The 26,765-nt window shown below is 41.3% G+C and overlaps 1 long non-coding RNA gene across 1 annotated transcript; it reads left to right on the forward strand.

Moving 5' to 3' along the window:
* The first annotated feature begins 7,031 nt into the window (after positions 1 to 7,031).
* Positions 7,032 to 16,610, forward strand: LOC138355026 (uncharacterized). The gene is made up of 3 exons (XR_011223803.1): positions 7,032 to 7,289; positions 8,948 to 9,025; positions 16,479 to 16,610. It is a non-coding gene; the product is annotated as an uncharacterized lncRNA (long non-coding RNA).
* Positions 16,611 to 26,765: the final 10,155 nt, after the last annotated feature.

The raw sequence follows: 26,765 nt of genomic DNA on the forward strand, positions 1-26,765 counted from the left end.
CCCACCGCAATCCTGTAGGGTGAGGGCCTGCATGCCCACCACAACCCTGTAGAGTGAGGGCCTGCGTGCCCACCACAACCCTGCCAGGTGAGGGCCTGCATGCCCACCACAACCCCTGTAGGGTGAGGGCCTGCGTGCCCACCACTACCCCTGTAGAGTGAGGGTCTGCGTGCCCACCACAACCCTGTAGGGTGAGGGCCTGTGTGCCCACCACAACCCCTGTAGGATGAGGGCCTGCGTGCCCACCACAACCCTGTAGGGTGAGGGTCTGCTTGCCCACCACAACCCTGTAGGATGAGGGAATGCGTGCCCACCACAACCCTTTAGGGTGAGTGTCTGCGTGCTCACCACAACCCTGTAGGGTGAGGGTCTGCGTGCCCACCACAACCCTGGTGATGCCTGCGTGCCCACTACATCCCTGTAGGGTGAGGGCCTGCATGCCCACCACAACCCTGTAGGGTGAGGGCCTGCATGCCCACCACAACCCTGTAGGGTGAGGGGCCTGCGTGCCCATCACAACCCTGTAGGGTGAGGGCCTGCGTGCCCACCACAACTGTTGTAGGGTGAGGGCCTGCGTGCCCACCACAATCCTGTAGGGTGAGGGTCTGCATGCCCATTACAACTCTGTAGGGTGAGGGTCTGCGTGCCCACTACAACCCTGTAGGGTGAGGGCCTGTGTGCCCACCACAACCCTGTAGGGGGAGAGCCTGCGTGCCCACCACAGCCCTGTAGGGTGAGGGCCTGCGTGCCCACCACAACCCTGTAGGGTGAGGGCCTACGTGCCCACCACAACCCTGTAGGGTGAGAGTCTGCGTGCCCACCACAACCCTGGTGATGCCTGCATGCCCACCACAACCCTGTACCCAGCAAACACAAATCATCTACAAAACGTTCGTCTATCTCTTCCCATAGGCGTGGGAATGATTTGCATTGAGAATGGTGCAGGAGAGCCTTTGAGAAACTTTTAATCAAAAAATCCAAACTCAAAGGTTTTATAATAAATTGTTTTTCTACAACTATTTTGTTCCTAATGTATTACAAATAGTTTTTACATGTTTAAATATAAAATTTATAGTGTTATTTTGTAAAATTCATTAATAAATTGTGAATGATATTTATTGGCTCAGTGAAACCTTCAAAATCCATTTAGTAATAATATATGATCAGAAAAAAGTAGTTTCACAAATTTTCTAAAAATCGCTCTTTTTACACAATTTGACTCCTTATACATTCCACTAAACACTAATATCATGTTTAAATATATAATTTATGTATTATTCCCAAAAATAATTTATATAAATTGTAAAAGTTGCTGGAAAGTGGTGTGAAAGAATCTGAAAACTTTTTGTTGTCTTATATATTGGCGTGTTCTTATTAACTATGTCTCAAGTTCACAGTTTATCAAACAAGAAGATTAACATTCGTCAACCCTTAAAATCTTATATAAATAAATAAATAAATATGTTTATTCAGGTAAGGTACATACATACAAGTGATGTTACATTAATGGATCAATATATAGATAGAGCTAGTACACACAATGCCTAAAGCCACTATTACGCAATGCGTTTCGGGCATATGTTATCTTGCTGGTGCAAAATGGGTGAATCTTTAAGAACAGCTAGTATCTATATGACAAATGGTGTTTTCCCTAACTCAAACAATGTAGGGTAAATTATTCCACACATATTTCTAATGACTCTTAGATGTTTACATTCTCTGAAGTATAATTGTGAAGGCTGTGTCCATCACTCTCACCACAGATTCTTAAACTCCTCTCTGTAGGTTCAACTATAATTAATTTCCATTCCGAATCTCCATGGACATTTGTATCCAAAATAAAACCAATGTGGTTTCAAATAAGACAAATACATAAGTTTATGATAAATTCGTTTTCTGTGATATAACATTGATATGCTCTTTTTTTTCTTTAAAACGCATACTAAACTATATCACGATCGATAGGATATATTGCTTTTTAAGAATTAAGCTCCACCACTGACCGCCAATTAAGTGCTCACATCAACAGAGTTGATGTATAAATGGTCAACGCTCAACAGAGTTAGTATAAATGGGGTTAAGTCAGAGTTGGAAAATGTTGTAGGTTGAGTACCTCAAAGCTCTGTCCTTGGACCTCTGTTGTTTATAATAAAGTATATATAAATGATTTAGATTCAGGTTTGAGTAACAACATTTGCAAATTTGCCGATGATACAAAAATCGGTAGGGAAATAACACAGAAGAAGACTCACTATCTCTTCAAGTTCATCTAAATAGAGTTTTGAAATGGGCAAAAGGTTGACAGATGCAGTTCAATGCTGATAAATGTAAAGTTTTGAGGTTAGGTAATGATATGATAGAGTTACAAGATACGAGATAGATGGTGTTGTGATTGCGAAGTCGGGTATTTCGAAAGGGAACTTGGAGTTATAATTAGTAAGAATTTAAAACCAAAAGAACAAAGTGCAATGAGTACTCACAATAACCTTAAGCGTCAAAACAAAAATGTGTATACTCTTTTTACTTTCCTGACCTTAGTTCTCGAGCTACGTATTTCATTTTGATATCAACGTGTTCGCAATAAAATTTTGTAGAAGAACATTAGTAAAAAAGTCACGAAATGTATATGGATACCAGCACCAAATAAATAACTACGTAGATGACTCGCCGTGAGCCCCCAACAGCAACAAAATGTTTTTACTCTTGGGATTGTTATCACTTTCACACTTGTCCTACATCGTTAATTTTGGTATCAATAGACTCGCTATGAAATTCCCAACACGGTGATATGAATATAAACGTAGAATAATGGTCGCGGCCCACCCGCAAGAGTGTGGGAAGTGGCGGAACTGTTACCCAGTATTGGTGACATGACGACACATGGGCGATACAGCGCTTTGAAAGTTTATAATTATTTCACTGTCCTGACATTATTATTTTATGTACGTCATTCATTTTTGTGCCAATGTTTTCACAATAGAATGTTCTATGAGCCCGTAGGTAAAAAAGAGCAACAAAATCAAAATCAAAATCAAAATGTTTATTTAGGTAAGGTACATACAAATAATAAATATTTACAAAGAATGGTTGACTTATAGGTAGAGCTAGTACATACAATGCCTAAAGCCACTATTACCCAAAGCGTTTCGGGCATGATAAACTTAAATGACAAGCTTAATACTAATTGAGCATAATGAGTAGAATGAAAACATAGATGAAAAAGCAGCACAAATACAATTATGTCGACAAACAGCGTTCTTTAAAAAAAAACAGACATTGGTTGACAATAGAAGGGTAAGGTAGGTTACAGGGAATTTATTAGGTATAGCTTCGTTTTTAACTTAAACTGGTTGAGAGAGGTACAGTCTTTAACATGGTTGGGAAGGTCATTCCACATTCTGGGCCCCTTGATTTGTAGAGCATTTCTAGTTTGATTAAGTCGTACTCTAGGAATATCAAAACTGTATTTCTGGTGTGGTGCTCATGGGTTCTGTTACATCCTTCTATGAAGCTTTTGAGATCAGGATTGGCATTATAGTTTAGTGTTTTATATATGTATAATACACATGAGAGAATGTGCAGTGACTTAATGTCTAACATATTCAGAGATTTGAGTAGGGGTACCGAGTGATGCCTGGGGCCAGAGTTGGATATTGTCCTAATAGCAGCTTTGTGTTGAGTAATTAGAGGATGTAAGGGATTTTGGGTAGTAGAGCCCCAAGCACAAATACCATAGTTGAGATATGGATAGATAAGGGAGTAATAGCGAGTCACCAGGGCAGGGCGTGGTACATAATATCTGATCTTAGAAAGAATGCCCACAGTTTTTGAAACTTTTTTGATATATTTAGAATGTGTCCCTGGAAATTCAGCTTGTGGTCAATGAGAATGCCAAGGAATTTGCCATCTAATTTGTTACAAATTTGGGTATTGTTTATTTTGAGATTTATTTGATTAGAGGATTTACGCTTACAAAGCGTAAGATAGAATAGCACCATATATAAAACAACGCTGGAACATATCAGTGAGCGTCAAACACACACGAAATGTGTGTGTTTGATGGTGGTCAAACGATGTTTGATGTGTTTGATCAGGTGATGTCCTGATCCGCATAATTAAAGTATAAATTGTGTTGAGAAAAAATAAGAAAAAAGGGAAAAAACGGGGGGGAGGAAACATGGCAGAAAAAGAGTAAAAATACGATTTGGTCAACAAAACAGCATTGTTTAAAATAAAAGATATGGATTGACATTTTGGTGGTTAGGTAGGTTACATTGAGTTAATTAGGTAGTACTTAGTGTTTATCTGTTATAGATAGGAGCTGCCTGGTATGGGCCAATAGGCCTTCTGCAGTTACCTTTGTTTTTATGTTTTTGCCCTGTAACCTAAATGGTTACAGAGGCACATATATGGGCTTAGGGACTGAACCCCACACTACATTTAGCTAAGCTGGTTACAATCTTGATGATATAGTTACAAAATTCAGTATAAGTAGTCACATTATCAATGGGTTCGAGATCAACCAGAATTCCAGTTTCTAGGCAGGCAATGAGTACTCACAATAACCTTAAGCGTCAAAACAAAAATGTGTATACTCTTTTTACTCTCCTGACCTTAGTTCTTGAGCTATGTATTTCATTTTGGTACCAACGTGTTTGCAATAACATTCTCTAGAAGAACAGCAGTAAAAACGGTCACAAAAAGTTATATGGATACCAGCACCAAATAAATATCTACGTAGATGACTCGCCGTGAGTGCCCAACAGCATCAAAATGTTTTTACTCTTGGGATTGTTATCACTTCCACACTTGTCCTACAGCGTTAATTTTAGAATCAATGGACTCGCAATGAAATTCCCAACACGGTGATATGAATATAAATGTAGAATAATGGTCGCGGCCTACCCGCAAGAGTGTGGGAAGTGGCGGAACTGTTACCCAGTATTGGTGACAAGACGACACATGGGCGATACAGCGCTTTGAAAGTTTATAATTATTTCACTGTCCTGACATTATTATTGTATATACGTCATTCATTTTTGTGCCAATGTTTTCGCAATAGAATGTTCTATGAGCCCATAGGTAAAAAAAGAGCAACAAAGCGTAAGATAGAATAGCACCATATATAAAACAACGCTGGAACATATCAGTGAGCGTCAAACACACACGAAATGTGTGTGTTTGATGGTGGTCAAATGATGTTTGATGTGTTTGATCAGGTGATGTCTTGATCCGCATAATTAAAGTATAAATTGTGTTGAGAAAAAATAAGAAAAAAGGGAAAAAACGGGGGGGGGGGGGAACATGGCAGAAAAAGAGTAAAAATACAATTTGGTCAACAAAACAGCATTATTTAAAATAAAAGATATGATATAATCTGATGATATAATGATACACACCACTGGGTATGCTAACACGCAGAACACTCTTAACTCTGTATTAGACTCATGTCAGGACCTAGGTTTATTTATCTCAGCAGAGAAAACAAAGATACTAAATCGGCGCCCACCCAGGCAGGGAGGAGCTGTTCGCAAGATGCAACTGTCTGATGGCTCCCAGCTTGACTATGTAAACAGATTCAAATACCTTGGCCTTGAAGTGCCACTGTATAGTCCTGTTGTATTCAGACTCTGTCGTCAGTATAAAGAGAGGCTCCGAGCTCTCAAGGCTGTTGCAGGTTATCACTCAGGCTATGGTGCCAATGTCAGAATTGTCAAAATGATGTACCTTGCATACATCAGATCTTTAGTGGATTATGCTGCACCTGTGCTTGTTTTGATGCCTGAAAGAAAGCTTGGAGGGCTTGAAAAATTGCAGAACGAAGCCTTGAGGATAATCCTTGGGTGCCCTCGTACAACAAAAGATACTTAATATGAGAAAGGAACTTAATATTCCAAGCGTTGTTGATCGTGTTACTGAAATTAACTGTCAAATTAGTATTAAAATGCTTAGGCTAACTCATCCTAGTCCTTGCACAGAATCCCTCCAGAATTTCTTTATTGAAGATCAGCATTTTTCCAAATGGATAACAAAAACTGGAACTCAACTCAGAATGTATCAGGTTCATGATTTGTACCAAGAGAAACAACAACGGCACTTTCCTGCACCGTGGGAGGTTACACCCTTTCCAGTTTTAATCCCTCCCTTTCCACCCAAGAAGCAAATTAGTGATCAGCCCAAACTTCGTCTTGAGGCAAAGCTCAACGCCTTAAGCCATATTGATGCTCTGTCCACAGAGCATTCTCTCTCTCAAATCATATACACTGATGGTTCCCTACACCGCACCACGGGTGCAACTGGAAGTGCAGTTGTTCTGACAATGGGCGATGGCCTATACTTTGAGTGGGGAGTCCGTATAAACAACTGGGCCTCTACCTTTCAGACTGAACTATTTGCTTGCTCCTTGCACTGAAATGTGTACAAGTCTCCAAACTTGATACATTAATTGTAAGTGACTCCTTATCATCCTTAAATGCTCTCAACTCTTTAAGACATAACTGTAACATGCTCGTGTCCGAAGCTAGACACAAATACAACAAAATTATTAAGGATGGTAACAGAGTCCATTTCATGTGGTCTCCATCACATGTTGGCCTCCGAATGCATGATAGAGCTGATAAGTTAGCCAAAGAATCTGCCTTTAAAGGAGACGTATGAGTGTAGCCTTGGATTGTCAATGAGTAATCTGAGAGCAGCAGTACACCGAGAACTTCAACTAGATCTTGTAGATCTGAGGCAAAGTGAAATTGACACCAGTAATTCCATCTATCATCATACTATCATGCAAGAGGAGCCACACATCTATGGATCATCCAATAAAATCAGCAGACTTCTAGATGTTACTACTGTTCGGCTTAAACTGTGTTTCAACTCTCTCTGGGATTTCTAATTATCTGCTGATGTAGACCTAACCAAATGTAAACTGGTTCAACAAGCACACCGTCTGTCACTATGTGATGGAGTGCCAAAAGACTTCAATTGAATTGAATTGAACTGAATTCAGTGACAATTTTATAATAAATGTTCCAGAGATGTTTAAATATTTCATTCAAAACGATCTGCTACCAGAAATCTTAGCCAAATATCCCCTATTTGCTAACTAAGATAAGTAAATGATAAGTAAATTGTCTCGCCAATTATATATACGAGGGAATGATTAAGGGTCGAGGGACGAAATGCGCATTGCTGCCCTCACCTGTGACGTCACAGCATCATCCGGCCAGTATCAACAGAGCGGCCATTTTGTCGTCAGTGCAGTCAGAGGACAAACGCTTCATGCAAATATTATCGTAAGTAAACACTTATATTTTATTATATTATTAGATTCTAGTGCTGGCTATAGTGCTGTGTATGTGGAGGCGAGGCCGGGCAGTGCTAGTTTATGGAGAGACGAGGCCGGGCAGTGCTAGTGTATGTGGAGGCTATGCCAGGCAGTGCTAGTGTGTGTGGAGAGGCCTGGCAGTGCTAGTGTATGTGGAGGCGAGGCCTGGCAGTGCTAGTGTGTATGTGGAGGCGAGGCCTGGCAGTGTTAGTGTGTATGTGGAGGTGAGGCCTGGCAGTGCTAGTGTGTGTGTGGAGGCGAGGCCTGGCAGTGCTAGTGTGTATGTGGAGGCGAGGCCTGGCAGTGCTAGTGTGTATGTGGAGGTGAGGCCTGGCAGTGCTAGTGTGTGTGTGGAGGCGAGGCCTGGCAGTGCTAGTGTGTATGTGGAGGTGAGGCCGGGCAGTGCTAGTGTGTGTGTGGAGGCGAGGCCTGGCAGTGCTAGTGTGTATGTGGAGGCGAGGCCGGGCAGTGCTGGTGTATGTGGAGGCGAGGCCTGGCAGTGCTAGTGTGTATGTGGAGGTGAGGCCTGGCAGTGCTAGTGTGTGTGTGGAGGCGAGGCCTGGCAGTGCTAGTGTGTATGTGGAGGCGAGGCCGGGCAGTGCTGGTGTATGTGGAGGCGAGGCCTGGCAGTGCTAGTGTGTATGTGGAGGCGAGGCCTGGCAGTGCTAGTGTGTGTGTGGAGGCGAGGCCTGGCAGTGCTAGTGTGTATGTGGAGGCGAGGCCTGGCAGTGCTAGTGTGTGTGTGGAGGTGAGGCCTGGCAGTGCTAGTGTATGGAACTGAGGACTCAGGCCCCAGGGCCTGGGCACAGGGGCCTGAGCACTGCTGAGGGTTAGCCAACATGAGAGGGTTGTGTTGATTGCCTGAAATTATTTAAATTGTTTAATGTATTGAATGGCATTTTTCAAGTTACATTTTTTAAATTACTGAACTAGGTTCTAAATTTTTTTAAATTTTGCCCCGAGGGGCGAGTTTATTGGGCAGCGCCACTCATCTTGTGAGTGGACACACTGCCATAGCAGCATGTACAACACTCCCCAATAGGAAGAAAACCCGCTGGGTTCTAGGCTAGGTTAGGCTCATCTGTAATACTGTAATAATTGAATTAAGCCTAGCAAAGCCTAGAACCTAGTTCAGTAATTTAAAAAATGTTGTAACTTGAAAAATGCCATTCAATACATTAAACAATTTAAATATTTGCAGGCAATCAACACAACCCTCTCTCATGTTGGTCAATAATTTAATTTTTTTTATGGGGTAATCTTTGCTATATTGATAGTGCTTGTTGTGTGTCTGCAGGTGCATTCAGTGTGTGTACGATGCCTGATGTTAAAAAATTATTTCTTTCTTGTTCATGCTCTCATTTAGACGTTTGGCCTCGACGAGGTTCAGTCTTGTGACTGGTCTGTGGCACGTTTCTGTTGAAATGTAGTCTTTTCAAGACTACATTTCAAATGTAGTGTGTGTGGAGGCATGTATGTTAGGTATTACCTAACATACACGGTCTAATATATCTATCTGTGTGAAATAGATTAAATCCATTTATTTGATATTCAGCTAATAGTTCTGTATTTTCTACATTCATCCATGTTTTGGTAAGTGCAATAATATGTATTGTTTCATTGCAGATTAGAGATTCTAGATAGTTCTAGATTTCCGAAGTACTGAAACATGCGCCATACAGGCTTGGTGGATCTAGGTGCAAGGTAAAATTATTTACATTTATGTTACGAACCCGGACCCAGCGTCCGAGCCTGGAGCAGTGACAAACACGCCATCTGTGGGTCAGCTCCCGAAACCCCCGCCAAACGAACGACGACACCTAGTGAGGACAGCGTGTACTGGCCTCGAGGACCAGTTTCCAGTCTGGTTCAGCGCTCAACACCGCCGCTCCTGACCTCTGGTGAGGTGGTGCTCCGACGACAGCGCCATCTATGGACTGGATACGTCAGGTGTTTGCGCCCGCCACCGTAAGTGAGGAGTATTAGTGTCCCGGTTATTAATGACGTGTCTGCTTACAGAGCCGACCTGGGACCACTGTGTTGAAGGTGGAGTCAGTCTACCCGAGGCAGCCAGTCTCCATACAGTGAAGTTTGCTGCAGCTGTCGTGACGTCGTCCCCCCGGAAGAACACTGTGGTGTGTTAAGCCTGCCAGTGGAGTGGCAGTGGAAGGATTTACCCGGGACCGACGGTTGGAGACGATAATCCACTGGGGTATTGAGGACAGGAGGGTGATTGGTGATATCACACGAGACTCCTGTCTAGGGCGTACCCCTTTTATCGTTCGTGGAGTGGCCGTACCAGCCTTGGTGGCTCAGTACCTGCCAGCAGACCTGCTGGACGTGTGGTTGACGGCCTCCACGACGGTGCCCCCAGTGGACCTGTGTTGTGGCTGACCTGTGGCCAGGGTAGGCTCGGCGTTCTAAGAGGACACGTCTTGAGGCCACGAAGAAAGCACCGCGGACTCAGCACCTAGCTTCGAGGATCCATAGTCTCCAGCAGAAGACTACAGTGTTGATCCCCTTGTAAAGTGTTAATACCCCTCCCCCTTGTGTACTCTTTTATTCTATATATTTAAATGGTGATGGTTATATTATATTATATTAAGTTCTTACCTTTCTTTCCCTACTCCCTTTAAGTTACTTGCGTCACGGATCACATCCCTTGATAGCCTCTACTGGCTTGGGGCCGGATATATATCTTCCTCTAACTACATCAGAGTAAGAACCCCGTTGCGTCCCGAGAGGGCCGTAACATAATTGGCATCCCCAGCGGGATCCGTCCCCTTGTTAAGTATGTTTGACAGGGGTGGTGAAGTGGCGTAATCCCTGTATATAATTCCCCCTGTGTGTGACGATTGTGACGTTATACGTCCTGTGCGGTGCTCAGAGTGACTAAGTGCGATATTGTGCAGTGCGGTGCTCGCTGTGATTAAGCGATTAAGTGCAATATTGACTAGTGCGGTGCTCAGTGATTCAGTGCAATATTGTAGAGCGAAGTGTTCGCTTGGACTCGGTGCAATATTGGGTAGTGCGGTGCCCGGAGTGATTACGTGCAATATTGGCAAGTGCAGTGTTTGGTGCGATAAAGTGCAATATTGGCGTAGAACAGTGCTCGGTGCGTTAAGCGCTAACGTGTAAGCGGTGTGTTAAGTGCTAGTTCAGTGTTCTATCTGTGACAATGGCAGAGAAAGCTACCATCGATGATCTGGACGATGTTCAGGCTTTTCTGAACAGAGTGGACTGTCTTGCCAGATTAAAGTATCTGAGCAAACCGGAATTTGTACTAGTGAGCGCCTACCTGGAGATCAAGATCCGTGCCAGTGATTCCCGTGTGGAGATCTTGTCCAAGGTTCACCGGCACCTGAAGGCAGAAGAGAAACAGGAAGGCGAGACTCTTAGTACAAGGGAAGGTGAGGAAATAGCTTCCACAGAAAAGGAAGATAAGGGCAGTGACATTGACAGCGATGCAGGTGAGCTTAATATCAGCTTCCTAACTGTCAAGATGCGTGCCTTGGAAATCAATCGAGAAATTGAATGGAAGAAGTTAGAATTAGAACGAGAGTTAAAAGATAAAGAATTGGCGATGAGGCGTTTAGAATTAGAAGAAAGAGAAAGAGAAGAAAGAAGAGAAGAACGAAAAAGAGAAGAAAAGGAAAGACAGAGACAACATGAACTAGAAGTATTACGGCTAGGCGCTGAACAGAGACAAACTGGAGTAAGCGGTTTCGATCCGGTAAGGAATATAAAAATGGTCCCCAAATTCAACGAGAGAGAAGTTTCGAAGTTCTTCGCAGCCTTCGAGAAAGTCGCTGCCTCTTTGGAGTGGCCAAGGGAGAATTGGGCCATCATGATACAGTCAGTCTTGACTGGGAAGGCCCAAATCGCCTACTCTACGTTATCCCTTGACGACTCCAGCGATTACGACAAGGTGAAGAAAGTGGTGCTCATGGCGTACCAATTGGTACCTGAGGCATATAGGCAAAAGTTCAGAAACCTGAAGAAGACCTCAGAGCACACTTTCACCGAATTCGCCACCATCAAGGAGCGACTTTTTCAAGAATGGTGTGCCTCTCGGAAGGTGGAGACCAAGGAAGACCTCGAACAGCTGATTCTGCTCGAGGACTTCAAGGATTGTTTGTCTGTAGACCTGAAGACGTACTTAGAGGAACAGCAGGTAGAGACCTTGAGTGCAGCAGCCACCATGGCTGAAGAGTACATCCTGACTCATAGGCCGTCTGCTAAGTACGTCCCAAGGAATTACCAGCGCCGGTTCGACAGACCTCATGATGAAGAAGAAAGACCCGTCCCACAAAGTGCTAAGAAGACGCCCCCAGGTAGCCCTCGAAGGACTAGTCCTAGTAGTCCGAAACACCGGAGTCCAAGGAGGAATATGGTGTGCTGGACTTGTGGGCAGAAAGGGCATATAGCTGCTAGGTGCCGAGGCAGAAGAGGTGGCAGCGCACGTAGGGAGGTGATGATGATGAGCTGTGTTACACCACCAGTAGGAAACCAGTCTACGACGACGCAGGAAGGACCAAGTTTGTTGGCCCCTCACACTTCAACCGGGTATGTAACGAGTGATCATACTGGTAGATCTGTAGAAGTGCTCAGAGATAGTGGAGCAGCCCAGTCCCTGATCATGAAGAGCTCGTTACCCGAGGGAGTAAGTGTGGATGGGCGACAAAAGGTTGTCCTGGTTGGGTTTCCTAGGACGCAGTACATCGCCCCCTTAGTGCCAGTACATCTTGACTCGCCTTATTTCAGCGGCACATGTGAGTTGGCAGTAGTCGACACCCTCCCTGTGGCTGGGATTGACGTGGTACTAGCCAACGACTTGGTGACAGATTGGAGCATCAATCTTCCCAAGGTTGTGGACGAGTCTACCAGAACAGCAAGGTCGGAGGTGACAACAGGCAATGGTAATGTCCAGGAACATGAGGTTAAGAAGGCGGAGGTACCTGAGCTAGAAGAGGGGCCTCGTGTGCAGGCACCCACGGATACCAACGAGTCTGGAGCGAAGGCGGATGTGTGCTTGCGGTATGGCAAGTTACAGCGTGTAGTGGACCAGCCAGAGATTCCCCAGACGTCAGAGGTATGTGAGGTGTGTTCAAAAGGTCTAGTGTCCTCTTATGTCAAAGCCAGGCTAGTGAATGAAGCCGGCTATGGACATGACAAGCTCAGGAAACTTATCCCTCGACTTACCAAATGTTTCCTACCGGTATTTTGTTTTGTTCTCCTATGTGTTCTCTGTGTTCTCAGTAAGGATCAGTGGACGACCCGAAGGATGATGGCTCCCGTGAACATCGAGAAGAGGTCCCTGGGATTAGAAATTTGCACTGCAAGTGTTGCAGTTGAAGAAGGGACCTGGAAGCTGATAGATGATACAGGAGGTACGATATGTGATAATGTGAGTGACTGTTTCCGACAGGTTGACACCCCCCGCGTGACTGCTGAGCCTCAACACAGCGTTATACGGAACGTTGGTCGACCTGACGGGGGCAGAGCGAATGCCATCTTCGGTGAGCAAGCAGCCCTGTTGGAACTAGGTGTGGGCCTAGTAGAGGAGTGTATAGTAAGTACTGACTTGCCCATTGTCGCTATCACTCTGAATTATCAGACCCCTGTATTCCAGGTTCCTGTCTCCCTGAAGGACCATCGGACCGGTACCAGAAATGCCGTCTGTGATCAGCTGTCATTGGTGCCTCGACGCAGAGAAGTGTCGAGTCACCCCAGATCGTGTCTACACGGATCCTTACTAGAGAGGTGTGAAATGATGCCCCTGCTTGACATCGCAGTGGAGATGTGGGAGACGTGGAAGATTACGTCAGGCAGATCATTGCCTTCTATCTGCAAGCTCCCGTTGTGCCGGAAATGGCAATTAGGACAATTCTGTAGACGAGACAGCCTCGCAATTCCAGATCATAAAGCATGCGTGTCCATTTGGAGTTGTGTCGTCGTACTAATTTGGTTTGTGTTTCTTTTTATAGAACCCCAAACCAAATTCTTTTTGGTGGGGAGGTGTTACGAACCCGGACCCAGCGTCCGAGCCTGGAGCAGTGACAAACTCGCCATCTGTGGGTCAGCTCCCGAAACCCCCGCCAAACGAACGACGACACCTAGTGAGGACAGCGTGTACTGGCCTCGAGGACCAGTTTCCAGTCTGGTTCAGCGCTCAACACCGCCGCTCCTGACCTCTGGTGAGGTGGTGCTCCGACGACAGCGCCATCTATGGACTGGATACGTCAGGTGTTTGCGCCCGCCACCGTAAGTGAGGAGTATTAGTGTCCCGGTTATTAATGACGTGTCTGCTTACAGAGCCGACCTGGGACCACTGTGTTGAAGGTGGAGTCAGTCTACCCGAGGCAGCCAGTCTCCATACAGTGAAGTTTGCTGCAGCTGTCGTGACGTCGTCCCCCCGGAAGAACACTGTGGTGTGTTAAGCCTGCCAGTGGAGTGGCAGTGGAAGGATTTACCCGGGACCGACGGTTGGAGACGATAATCCACTGGGGTATTGAGGACAGGAGGGTGATTGGTGATATCACACGAGACTCCTGTCTAGGGCGTACCCCTTTTATCGTTCGTGGAGTGGCCGTACCAGCCTTGGTGGCTCAGTACCTGCCAGCAGACCTGCTGGACGTGTGGTTGACGGCCTCCACGACGGTGCCCCCAGTGGACCTGTGTTGTGGCTGACCTGTGGCCAGGGTAGGCTCGGCGTTCTCAGAGGACACGTCTTGAGGCCACGAAGAAAGCACCGCGGACTCAGCACCTAGCTTCGAGGATCCATAGTCTCCAGCAGAAGACTACAGTGTTGATCCCCTTGTAAAGTGTTAATACCCCTCCCCCTTGTGTACTCTTTTATTCTATATATTTAAATGGTGATGGTTATATTATATTATATTAAGTTCTTACCTTTCTTTCCCTACTCCCTTTAAGTTACTTGCGTCACGGATCACATCCCTTGATAGCCTCTACTGGCTTGGGGCCGGATATATATCTTCCTCTAACTACATCAGAGTAAGAACCCCGTTGCGTCCCGAGAGGGCCGTAACAATTTACTTGTTTTTTATTTATATGCATATATATATATATATATATATATATATATATATATATATATATATATATATATATATATATATATATATATATATATATATATATATATATATATATATATATATATATATATATATATATATATATAATTATATATGTGTCTATTTGTATGTATATAAATTTGTCTGTAAATCACGGAAATTAACATGTGGTGAAAAATGTGAGTGTCAGACCGTGAAAGAAGAATTGGAACAGGAATTTCCGTAAGTACTTTCATATTTAAATAATACATCTTCAGGAGGAATGATTCCTTCTGAAGATGTATTACTGAAATATGAAAGTACTTGAGGAAATTCCTGTTTCAATTCTTCCTCAGTGGTCTGACACTGTCATATGTAATTACCCAAGTTTTGAAAGTGAACAAATTGTTTACAATGGTTTATAATTTTATCAGTGTCAGACACAATTACATCTTACTCATAAATACTATTATATACCTCACTTGTTGTAACATATACACACATGAAGTGTATTATGTAGCATTATCTGTAATCAACTGATTTTCAGAGCTGCTCATTACAAAATACTCTTTAAAAAATTGCTTCTTAACAATAAGAGCATTTCAATATATCCATAATCATCTGTATCAAACCTTATTACAGGTAAAACCAGTAGGCAGTCTACTGTATTTTATCAAACCCTTATTAGAATAATAGATCTTGTAATAATTTTGCAAAAATAGTGGCATTTACTATTTTTAAAAGATTATTAAAAAATTTACCGATATGGTGCATTCGGAAGACAAACCCAATTTTTCACTTTTGACAATTGAGCACCTGCTACATCCAGATTCTAGGGAGGAAAGGAAGGACGATCTTACTGGATCCCATAGCCTCTCCGAGGCACAAACCAGGCTTGTACACAACCCTCCCCCTGCACCCGAGCTATGTCAACAGGTCGTTCTTTCTCTTCGCCCTTACATCATCACACACAGAGATCACAATAACGTGATGCATCAAATGAACAAATCCACAAGGGCCGTGACGAGGATTTGAACCTGCGTCCGGGAGCATCCCAGACACTGCCTAAATCGACTGAGCTACAACAGGGTAAAAGGATCCAGGAAGTTCAGTAGAAGTTCGATTTCAACCCTTTTACCCTGTCGTAGCTCAGTCGATTAAGGCAGTGTCTGGGATGCTCCCGGACACAGGTTTGAATCCTCATCACGGCCCTTGTGGATTTGTTCATTTGATGCATCACGTTGTTGTGATCTGTGTGTGATGATGTAAGGGCGAAGAGGGAGAACGGCCTGTTGACATAGCTCGGGTGCAGGGGGAGGGTTGTGTACAAGCCTGGTTTGTGCCTCGGAGAGGCTATGGGATCCAGTAAGATCGTCCTTCCTTTCCTCCCTAGAATCTGGATGTAGCAGGTGCTCAATTGTCAAAAGTGAAAAATTGGGTTTGTCTTCCGAATGCACCATATCGGTAAATTTTTTAATAATCTTTTAAAAATAGTAAATGCCACTATTTTTGCAAAATTATTACAAGATCTATTATTCTAATAAGGGTTTGATAAAATACAGTAGACTGCCTACTGGTTTTACCTGTAATAAGGTTTGATACAGATGATTATGGATATATTGAAATGCTCTTATTGTTAAGAAGCAATTTTTTAAAGAGTATTTTGTAATGAGCAGCTCTGAAAATCAGTTGATTACAGATAATGCTACATAATACACTTCATGTGTGTATATGTTACAACAAGTGAGGTATATAATAGTATTTATGAGTAAGATGTAATTGTGTCTGACACTGATAAAATTATAAACCATGGTAAACAATTTGTTCACTTTCACTCACCCTATGTCCCTGTTACCTAGCAGTAAAATAGGTACCTGGGTGTGAGTCAATTATTACAGGATGCTTCCTGGGGGTGGAGGCCTGGTCGAGGACCAGGCCGCAGGCACACTAAAAAAAAAAAAATTATGAATTATTATTCAATGACTGTTAGAGTGCCACAGGGCAGCATCTTGGGACCTCTCCTATTTCTTATATACATCAATGATCTGCCTATTGTCTCTATCATTTGTTTCAAACTGCAGGTACTGCAGGCAACTACTACAACACTACTGAACCGGTACAAACTGCAGGTACTGCAGGCAACTACTACAACACTACTGAACCGGTACAAACTGCAGGTACTGCAGGCAACTACTACAACACTACTGAACCGGTACAAACTGCAGGTACTGCAGGCAACTACTACAACACTACTGAACCAGTACAAACTGCAGGTACTGCAGGCAACTACTACAACACTACTGAACCGGTAAAAACTGCAGGTACTGCAGGCAACTACTACAACACTACTGAACCGGTACAAACTGCAGGTACTGCAGGCAACTACTACAACACTACTGAACCGGATCATTCACGTAGTAACAAAGGAAAAATCTACAGAAAGGTAATGTGAAAAAATAACATGCAGCATTATTTTTTTTATTTCTATGGTACTATACTTTGCTCAGTTGTTAATTTTATATGAAGTTCTCACAAGTTCATTAATAATAGGTGTTTTTACATTGAACTTTATTACCCAGCAAACACAGAACGTTTGTGGACGTTATTAAATGGTGCCACAAAGGTAATACTGAAACTTTTGACATAAATACGTATATCTGACGTTCTTAAAACCAAAGGATATAACTAAAAACATATATTCTTGAGACAGTTTTTTAAGATTTATGTAAAAATTTAAAAATAATAGTAAATGCTATGGTATTATAATGTTTTCATGCTTTATATTTAAGAATAAATAATTTTCAGTCAACATTTAGTTTTTTTTGTTTACTTTCTGTAAAGCTATCCAATTTACGTTCTTATAACATAAATATAACATTTATATGACATCAGTATAAGGTTATTTACACGACATCATTACGTTATATGATGTTATATTAACGTATAATTCCTGTATGAAAACCAGAATATATATTGAACTTTATGTTTTAAACCTTGTAAAGTTATCATAAAACTTGGAATAAGACGGTAAGCATGCTTTACTTATGAAAATATACAAACAAATCAACAAAAACATTTTAACATAAAAAACATAAACATAACATAAATTAATTGCATGCATGGGAGTTAACTGGAACTCTGTAATATTGCATACATGAACCTTAAGGTACAAACCCAGTGTATTTACCCATGCAGTTCTTTCGTAAATCTAAATTTTTCCAATTTTTACACTTTGTTTCGAGTTCTGTCTTGTGTTGCTACTTTTAATACCCCATTAATGTCCCCTTTGTTATGTCCATTCATCCCATTGTGCACCTGTACCATATGTCACTCCTAATTCTTTGCTTTTCTAGAGAATGTAATATAAGCTTTGACAATCTTTCTTCATATGACAGGTTAACAGGTAGAACAAAGATTACCATTTATATATGGATAACTATTATAAGTCGGTTTGAATGAGTGAATTGCTGCTTGAAGATAGGTATATACACGTGTGGTACTATCAGATTGCATCGTGGTGAGCCTAAAACCCTTCAGATCCAAGCAAAGGGTAAATGCCAGCAGATACAATTGCGAACACATTGATACCAAAATGAAAGACATATGACGAGAATTGAGGTAACCAAAGTGAAAAGAGTGTTCACATTACATTGCACTAGAGTGCTCCCGGGTTACTTTCTCTCACTTTCTCTGTTTTGTGCGGATGGTACACCGTGCTTTTGGAGTTTATATGCATTTAAACCTGTAGATAATTCTATTGCGAACACATTGATACCAAAATGAAAGACCTAGGATGACAATTGAGGTGACCAAAATGAAAAGAGTGTATACATTTTATCGCTCTTGTGCGCTCCCTGGTAACACACTCTCGCTTTCTTTGTTTGTTGCGGATGGTAAGCCGGGCTTTTGGAGTTTATATGCCTTTAGTCCTGTAGAGAATTCTATTGCGAACACATTGATGCCAAATTGAAAAACCTAGGATGAGAATTGAGGTAACAAAGTTGAAAAGGGTATACACTTTTCAGTATTATCACGCTCTCTAATGTAATGAGAGTTGCCTGAGGGTGGCTCAGCTTTCTTTTTCTGGTACCCTTGACCTACATTCATCTTGTCGGCGGGTGGAGCACGCTGCTGTCTTTGACATTATATGCACATAGTTCTGTTGGGAATTCTATTGTGAACGCATTGATACCAAAATGAAAGACATAGGACGAGAATTAAGGTGACAAAGTTGAAAAGAGTATACACTTTTCAGTATTTCCGCACACTACCAGGGAATGTCCAAAAAAAAAAATGGAGAGAGTGGAGGGGTAACTTGCCCAAAACGAGAAAGTGTTTAGGGAGATTAACTTTCGTTCAATACTATTATGCAAGAGGAGCACCACATCTATGGTTCATCCAATAAAATCAGCAGACTTCTAGATGTTACTACTGCTCGGCTTAGACTCGGTTACAAGTATTTCTGGGAATTCTCATTATCTGCCGATGTAGACCTGACCAAATGTTAACTGTCAACAAAATTATTTGCACACCCCTCCGTCACTATGTGATAGTGAATTCAGAGACAATTCTATAACCAATGTACCAACGATGTGTCAATATTTCATTCAAAATGATCTGGTACCAGAAATTTTAGCCAAATATCCCCAGTTTGCTAACTGTAAGTAGTAACTAAGTGATTGTAACCTATCCACCGCTGCCCACTGGATGGGGGGCGGTGTGCAGGACAAACCATATAAATTTTGACACTAGCTCTCCACATATGTCAGTTGCTTAATTTAGAAACTGTACTTGTGATCGATCTCGAACCCATTGTTGATGTGACGACTTATACTGATTTTTGTAACTAGCTCATCAAGATTGTAACTTGCTTAGCTAAATGAATTGTGGGGTTCAGTCCCTGAGCCCATTATGTGCCTCTGTAACCCTTTCCACTACCGCCCACAAGATGGGTATGGGGTGCATAATAAATGAACTAAACTAACTTTAAGGCATCCTGAAAGAAAGCTTGGAGGGCTTGAAAAATTGCAGAACGAAGCCTTGAGGATAATCCTTGGGTGCCCTCATACCACAAAGATACTTAATATGAGAAAGGAACTTAATATTCCGAGCGTTGTTTATCGTGTTACTGAAAATAACTGTCAAATTGGTATAAAAATGCTTAGGCTAGCTCATCCTAACCCTTGCACAGAAGCCCTCCAGAATTTCTTTATTGAATGTAAACATTGTTTCAAATAGATAAATAAAATTGGAACTGAACTCAGAAAGTATCAGATTTATAATTTGTACCAAGAGAGACAACAATAGCACTTTCCTGCACTGTAGGAAATTACACCCTTTTCAATTTTAATCCCTCCCTTTCCATCAAAGGAGCAAATTAGAGATCAGTCCCAGCTTTGTTTTGAGGCAAAGCTCAACGTCTTAAGCCATATTGATGCTCTGTCCACAGAGCATTCTCTCTCTCAAATAATATACACTGAAGGTTTCCTAGAGCGCCCAACGGGTGCAGCTGGAAGTGCAGTTGTCCTGGCAATAGGATATGACTTATATTTTGAGTGGGGAGTCCGTATAAACAACTGGGCCTCTACCCTTCAGACTGAACTATTTGCCTTGCTCCTTGCACTGAAATGTGTACAAGTATCCAAACTTGATACATTAATTGTAAGTGACTCTTTATCATCCTTAATTGCTCTCAACTCTTTAAGACATAACTGTAACATGCTTGTGTCTGAAGCTAGACACAAATACAATAACAACTTGAGGAACCTTATCATAAACAATAATCTCAACAAAAATCCCATAGTTCTCAGAGGTGATTTCAATATTGACCTAGGGCTACAAAATAACCCTCAAGTAGACTATTTCCTCAACAGCATGAATTCCTGTATGCTCATCCCCGCAATCACCAGGCCCACCCGAGTCACTCAAACATCTGCGACTACCCTGGATCACTGATGGACCAACATAACAGCTCCTCTTACATCAAGTATAATCACTGACAGAACAACTGACCACTATCCTACCTTCCTTGTAGCGAACATGGCCATAACACCACCAGGTAACAAGAAAATTACCTTTAGGTTACAATGTGAAGCGGCAATAGGCAATCTCACAAATGCCCTCCACAATGTAAACTGGGAATCTAAATTTATCAATACACAGGATAATAATTCGTTAACTAGCTTCTTTCCAAAATTTTAAGCCTTTACAATACTTATTGTCCTCTCCTCACCAAGCAAGTAACTGGCAAAAGGTTAAATAATCTCTGGCTCACTAATGGCATACTTAAAGCAATCGACAAGAAACATGAATATGAAAAAAAAACTTAGGATTGGCCTAGTTGGAAAAGAAGTAGTTAAGAGGTACTCGTCAGTGCTTACCAGTATAATAAGAGCAAAGCGTTCCTATTACGAGAATAGATTCAAAGAAGCAAAAGGCAACATAAAAAGCACCTGGAGAGCCATCTCTACCATCCTAGGAGCTAAACAATATTTACATAATAAGATAAAAATCTCCAAGGATGGTTATACACCTGCAACAGATCTTGAAACAGCAACTGAATTTAATAGCTTCTTTTCATCGTTTGGTGCTCACCTTGCCCGAAAAATCCCAGAGACTCAGACATATGTTACCACATATCTTTCACGCAGCTATCCAAACTCTCTTCTCCTCTCTCCAGTCAGCCCTACAGATGTTGTGTCCATCATTCACTCGCTAAAAACCAAAGCTGGGAACATTAGTGAAATACCATCGATGGTACACAGGCGTGCCTCCCATGCCCTTGCACCATCCATAGCATTGCTGTTCAACAAATCCCTAGAGTGTCATACCTTCCCTGATATCCTTAAAAAAGCAAGAGTAACGCCAGTTCATAAAGGAGGTAACACGGCAGACATAAATAATTACAGACCCATATCGAATCTACCTATATTATCAAAAATATATTTTTTTTTTTTTACAAACAGCTCTACTCCAATCTTGTAAAATTCAATATACTAAGTCCCTGTCAGTTTGGCTTCCGCTCCCAAAAGAGTACCAATGATGCTATTGTTAGTCTGCTTGACTTAATCTCAGCCCTTGACAAAAGTGAGTTTCCAATTGAACTCTTCATCGGCCTGAGAAAGGCCTTTGATACTGTTAACCATAACTACCTCTTACTTAAATTCCACCATTATGGAATCCGTGGCCTTGCCTTAAACTATATCCGATCCTATCTTAGTAACAGACACCAATATGAAGCCATCAATTATATCAGATTCAGATTCAGATTCAGATGTTTATTCAGGTAAGGTATATACATACAAGTGATGTTACATTAATGGATTGATATATAGATAGATCTAGTACATACAATGCCTAAAGCCACTATTACGCAATGCGTTTCGGGCAAGAAAACATTAATATCTAGAACTTAATACTAATTGAGCATAAAGAATAAAAGATGTTGAGAACAAATACAAATAAAGATAAAAAAAAGGGGGAAACATGACTGAACAAGCAGCACAAATACAATAGGTTGACAAACAGTGTTGATTAAAAAAGAAAAAAAAAAAAAAGAAAATAACAGACATGGGTTGACAATAGAGGAGTGAGGTAGATTACAGGGAATTTATTAGGTAGTGTTTAGTTTTTATCTTAAACTGGTTGAGAGAGGTACAGTCTTTAACATGGTTGGGAAGGTCATTCCACATTCTGGGCCCCTTGATTTGCAGAGCATTTCTAGTTTGATTAAGACGTACTCTAGGAATATCAAAACTGTATTTATTTCTGGTGTGGTGCTCATGGGTTCTGTTACAACCTACTATGAAGCTTTTAAGATCAGGATTGGCATTATAGTTTAGCGTTTTATATATGTATAATACACATGAGAGACAATTATATAATACACATGAGAGACAATTATATAACCTCTCCCACTCTACCACTTACCGTAAAGGTGCCACAGAGCAGCATCCTAGGACCCTCCTGTTTCTTATATACATCAATGATCTCCCTAATGTCTCTAACATACTTAAACCTATATTGTTGGCTGATGATACTACTCATCTACTCTGACCCCAACCCACTCCTGTTAAATAATGTTGTAAACAATTAATTAAAAAAAGTCTACTTGTGGATGTCAACCAACAAACCTCACACAAAACATAAAAAAGACCTACTATATCTTATTTGGAAACAAATCAACAAATGCAATTCAGCTTTAGATAGATAATGTAAACATTAGCAATAAAAATGATGGAAAGTTTCTTAGCCTATAATTAGACAAGAGACTCAACTTCCGCACCCATATACAACACATAACTAAAAAGGTTTCTAAAACAGTTGGTATACTGTTTAAGATCAGATATTATGTACCCTACTCTGCTCTCCTCTCACTCTATTATGCACTTATCTATCCCTATCATTCTTATGGTGTTTGTGCTTGGGGTTCAACCTCTGCAAACTACCTCAAGCCCATCATCATCCAGTAAAAATCTGCTATCAGGACAATATCTAACTCTACCTTCAGACAACACACAGCTCCCTTGTTCAAATCCTTAAACATGCTAAACAAATTCACTCCATACATTCTCCTGTGTAAATTACGTTTATAAAGCCCTTTTTCTAAGTGCAAACACTGTTCTGAAACTCTTCCTGGACAGATGTAATAGAACACATGGCCACCCCACCAGACATAAATATCTCTTTGATATCCCCAGAGTCAAACTTAATCTATGTAAACACTCTATGTAAATAAAGGGACCTAGTCCATGGAACTCACTCCCTTATAATGATTTGAAAAGCTGTCCAACTTCTGCCATATTCAAAAATAAAACCAAAAAGTACCTAATTTCATCTTCATAGTTTTCTACCATGGGCTTTATCTTCACACTGTTTCTAGTGTTACTCAATCCCCCAATATTTGTACCTAAGCCATATTACTTTAACTTTGTAATCTTAGATATCATCTGATATCATGGTTGTTGTATTGAGTGCATATACTACTGCATTATTCCTTGAAACTTTTCCTCGAAATGATCTTCATATTGTGCTTCAGTGAACCAATGAATAACCCTGAAATGCTATCCTCATGTACCTAGTAATCCTTGTTTCTTTATTGTGTATTGTTAATATTGTGTATTAGTCTGATCTGCTTTTGTGTCAAAATTTCTTCAAATTACCTGCAAACACTTTTGTTGATTTTACTGTAATTATTCTACTTAAAATTATCTGTACCTGTTGTAACGGGGAGTGGGGGAAATAGCTCTATCTTGTCCATTATTCCACCCCCCCAGTTAACTAATGAGGCCGGGGGAAACGGCTCTCTCTAGTCCGTTATTCTGTCCTCAGTTAGCTAACTATTCTAGAGCACCCTCCAGAGTTCCTAAGGCAACCTCTCTCGTTCAACACCTTGTAACCTAGGTATTTGACTCCCTAGGTGCTAAGACAACAAGGCGCCGTAACTGGATCAGCTACCCGAAACTCTAGAGAGAACTCTAGAATACAGAATCATTGCCACAAACGTATAAGAGAAAACGAAAGGAAAGAAATGAATAGTGAAGTAATTAGTGAGGGTTTGGGGTGAGAGAGGTGGGAGGTGGGAGGAGCGAGGAGGGTCATTAGTTGAAAGTGAGAGTTCAGAGAGGGGTGGAGGGAGAGGTGTAGATAGGTAGAAGTAGAAGAGTAGCTAGTAGAAGTAGAAAGTAGATAGTAGAAGACGAAATGCTGCCACCATCCATTCATGATCATTACATACAAGACAAGGAATGGAACTTGTCTGTATCACAATATTCACCAAAGATGTTATCAAGAGATCATTATTAGTATGGTCCCATCTTTATCATGTACTCATTCTAAACCATGAAACCAGTAACCACAGAGGCTTTCTCACCTCAACTCAAAATCTCTAGGGAACAAAATAAAGTCCATTTAAATAATAAATTCAACAATTATATTTTTCATGATAAGTATCATAACTTAAGCAATCCAATTAAAATGTTAAAGATTAATATTCAAAGTGAGTCATCCTCCAAGAATCTGAGAACACTACAACTGACTGCCCCTGATCGTCACACAACACTTGTAAAACACGACCAAGTCACCTAAATGTTCACTCACCGAGGACTGAGTCTAAGTTGAATAGAGAGGGGGGGGGGGTTCTGTAGCTTGACAGAGACTGTCTCGCCCCTGCCGGCCGACAGCCTCCCTGCTAGGGACGTCTTCTCTGCTCTGCTGGCTCGTCTGCTGTTCTCTTCTTAATGCTTCAAAATCGATTGTTCTCCGAGTATATATTGGGAACCTAGTAACTAACTCCGCCCACAAGTAGATAGCCTCCGGCACTCTACCAAGCCACTCCTTAAACGTCGGCCTGTTTGAAGGCTAACAGGCTACAATTATAAGATTAGCGGAAGCAAGGTGAAATTCTCATGATCTGACCTCAGGTCACTTGAGGTCATTAACGCTTTGAGGTGTGAGATCTCAGGCCGACAACCTGGCGCCTTTCTCAAATCCTTGTCTGTGACTCATGTACTATATATATTTTAAATAAACTTAACCCAAAACACTTTACAGTGTTACACTGTAAAGAAAAGCTGTAAAATACCTGCCAACATTTTTTATCAATTTTACTGTTAATTTATAAAAAAAATTCTGTTTAAGGACTTACCCGAAACGCTATGTGTGCTAGTGGCTTTACAAGAATGTTAATTCAACTTATTTTCTATATTCTCTGTTAACCCCCAATGTAACTTCTTGTATATAAATAAATAAGAATAAAATAATAAAAATAACAAAACTATTAATGATGGGTTCAAGCGACGAGGGAGTAATGCGCAAAAGCGTCCCTCACCTGTGACGGCACAGCGTCATCTGACGCCATATCAACACAGCGGCCATTTTGTCGTGAGTTCAGTCATGGCGAGGACTAACCCTTCATGCAAACTGCACCTACTGTCAAGAAGAAGAAGATTTTGTGTTCCACCGATAGTATTATCGTAAGTAAACACTTATATTTTATATTTTATTATATTAATTGATTCTATTTTTCTGTAATAAAGGTCCAAAGGGGTGTTAAGGAACAAGGGTACTGTGTTGGGAGGTGAGGGCTGTTACTGGTGTCTGTGGGGATGTGAGGACTTGTACCAACCACTACCACCACCAGTACCTTGTCTTGCATCCTGCTTAGTATTCCTATTGAGATATGAAGTATTATTGCATTCATATAATTATTCATTCACAGTCATTACTATTTTTATGGGCTATGTTCTGTTACCCTAATACTTTTTACCCCTGGGCATGTCCATTTACTCTCCAGCCCTTCACAAGCCACTGCTGCACCCCCTCCATGCCCATACTTACTGTGCTTATTCTTACAGGACTGCACTGCATTATGTGGTGCTCACTGCCTGGACACCTTGGCAATGTAGAGACAGATATTCTGCAATACCGTGATATTAGCAGAAGAGTGATAAGCTGACACACGGGAGGTACAATGGAAAGAAGTTGAGTATCAACTCTTTTAATTTATATTGCTTCCAGTGAGTTTTTAGTTTTCTTATAATCACTATGTTATCTATCCTCTACAACCTAGTTATCTGCTTGATACATGCATTATAGGGTTCTGGTAGTTGTTCTACTCACCAAGCCCTTCCAAGGCCAGGCTTGACATGTGAGAGCTTGGTCCAACAGGCTGTTGCTTGGACAGGCCCCTCAGGCCCACATATCCACCACAGCCTTGTTTGTCCGGCACTTCAAAATCAAATGTTTATTTACGTAAGGTACATACATATTTTTAGGTAAGGTACTCTTTATTTGGGTAAATTTATCTTCGTAGTATTTAGTTTTGGCTCGTCTAATTATCTTGGATAGCAATAATGAGTAATTCTTTGAGAATTCTTTGGAGACAATTCCTAACCTATACTTCTCCCAACCTATACTTCTTCTCAAGGTCATCTTCACTTCTTGAAGATGTTCAGGTTTTCTCTTGAAGATGTCGATGGTTGTTCCAGCAATACTGTATTTCTTTTATTGCTGAAAACCTGTTTTCAGCCATAAAGAAATAATCCTGAATCCAGAAAAAAAATCCCTTTTGTATCATCTGGAAATTTTCAAATATTGCTGATCAAACCTGAGTCTAAATTATTTGTATATATTATGGAAAGAAGTTAGGTTTTATTCTTTATTTATTTAGGTTCTAAATTTTTATTTTTATTTTAATTTTTACTTTATTTTTTGTTTGTCATCTTTGCCTGTTTTATACTCTTAATTATTTGTTCTTAGTTAATCCCCTTGTCACTAAACCTAGGGCTTTTTATTACCCTGTTAATTAACCATTACTAAGCTAATTATCTTCAAGATCATTTTTTTATGATTATTATTATTTTTCTTAT

Source organism: Procambarus clarkii, chromosome 6, assembly GCF_040958095.1.
Source record: "Procambarus clarkii isolate CNS0578487 chromosome 6, FALCON_Pclarkii_2.0, whole genome shotgun sequence".
NCBI classification, from domain to species: Eukaryota; Metazoa; Arthropoda; class Malacostraca; order Decapoda; family Cambaridae; genus Procambarus; species Procambarus clarkii.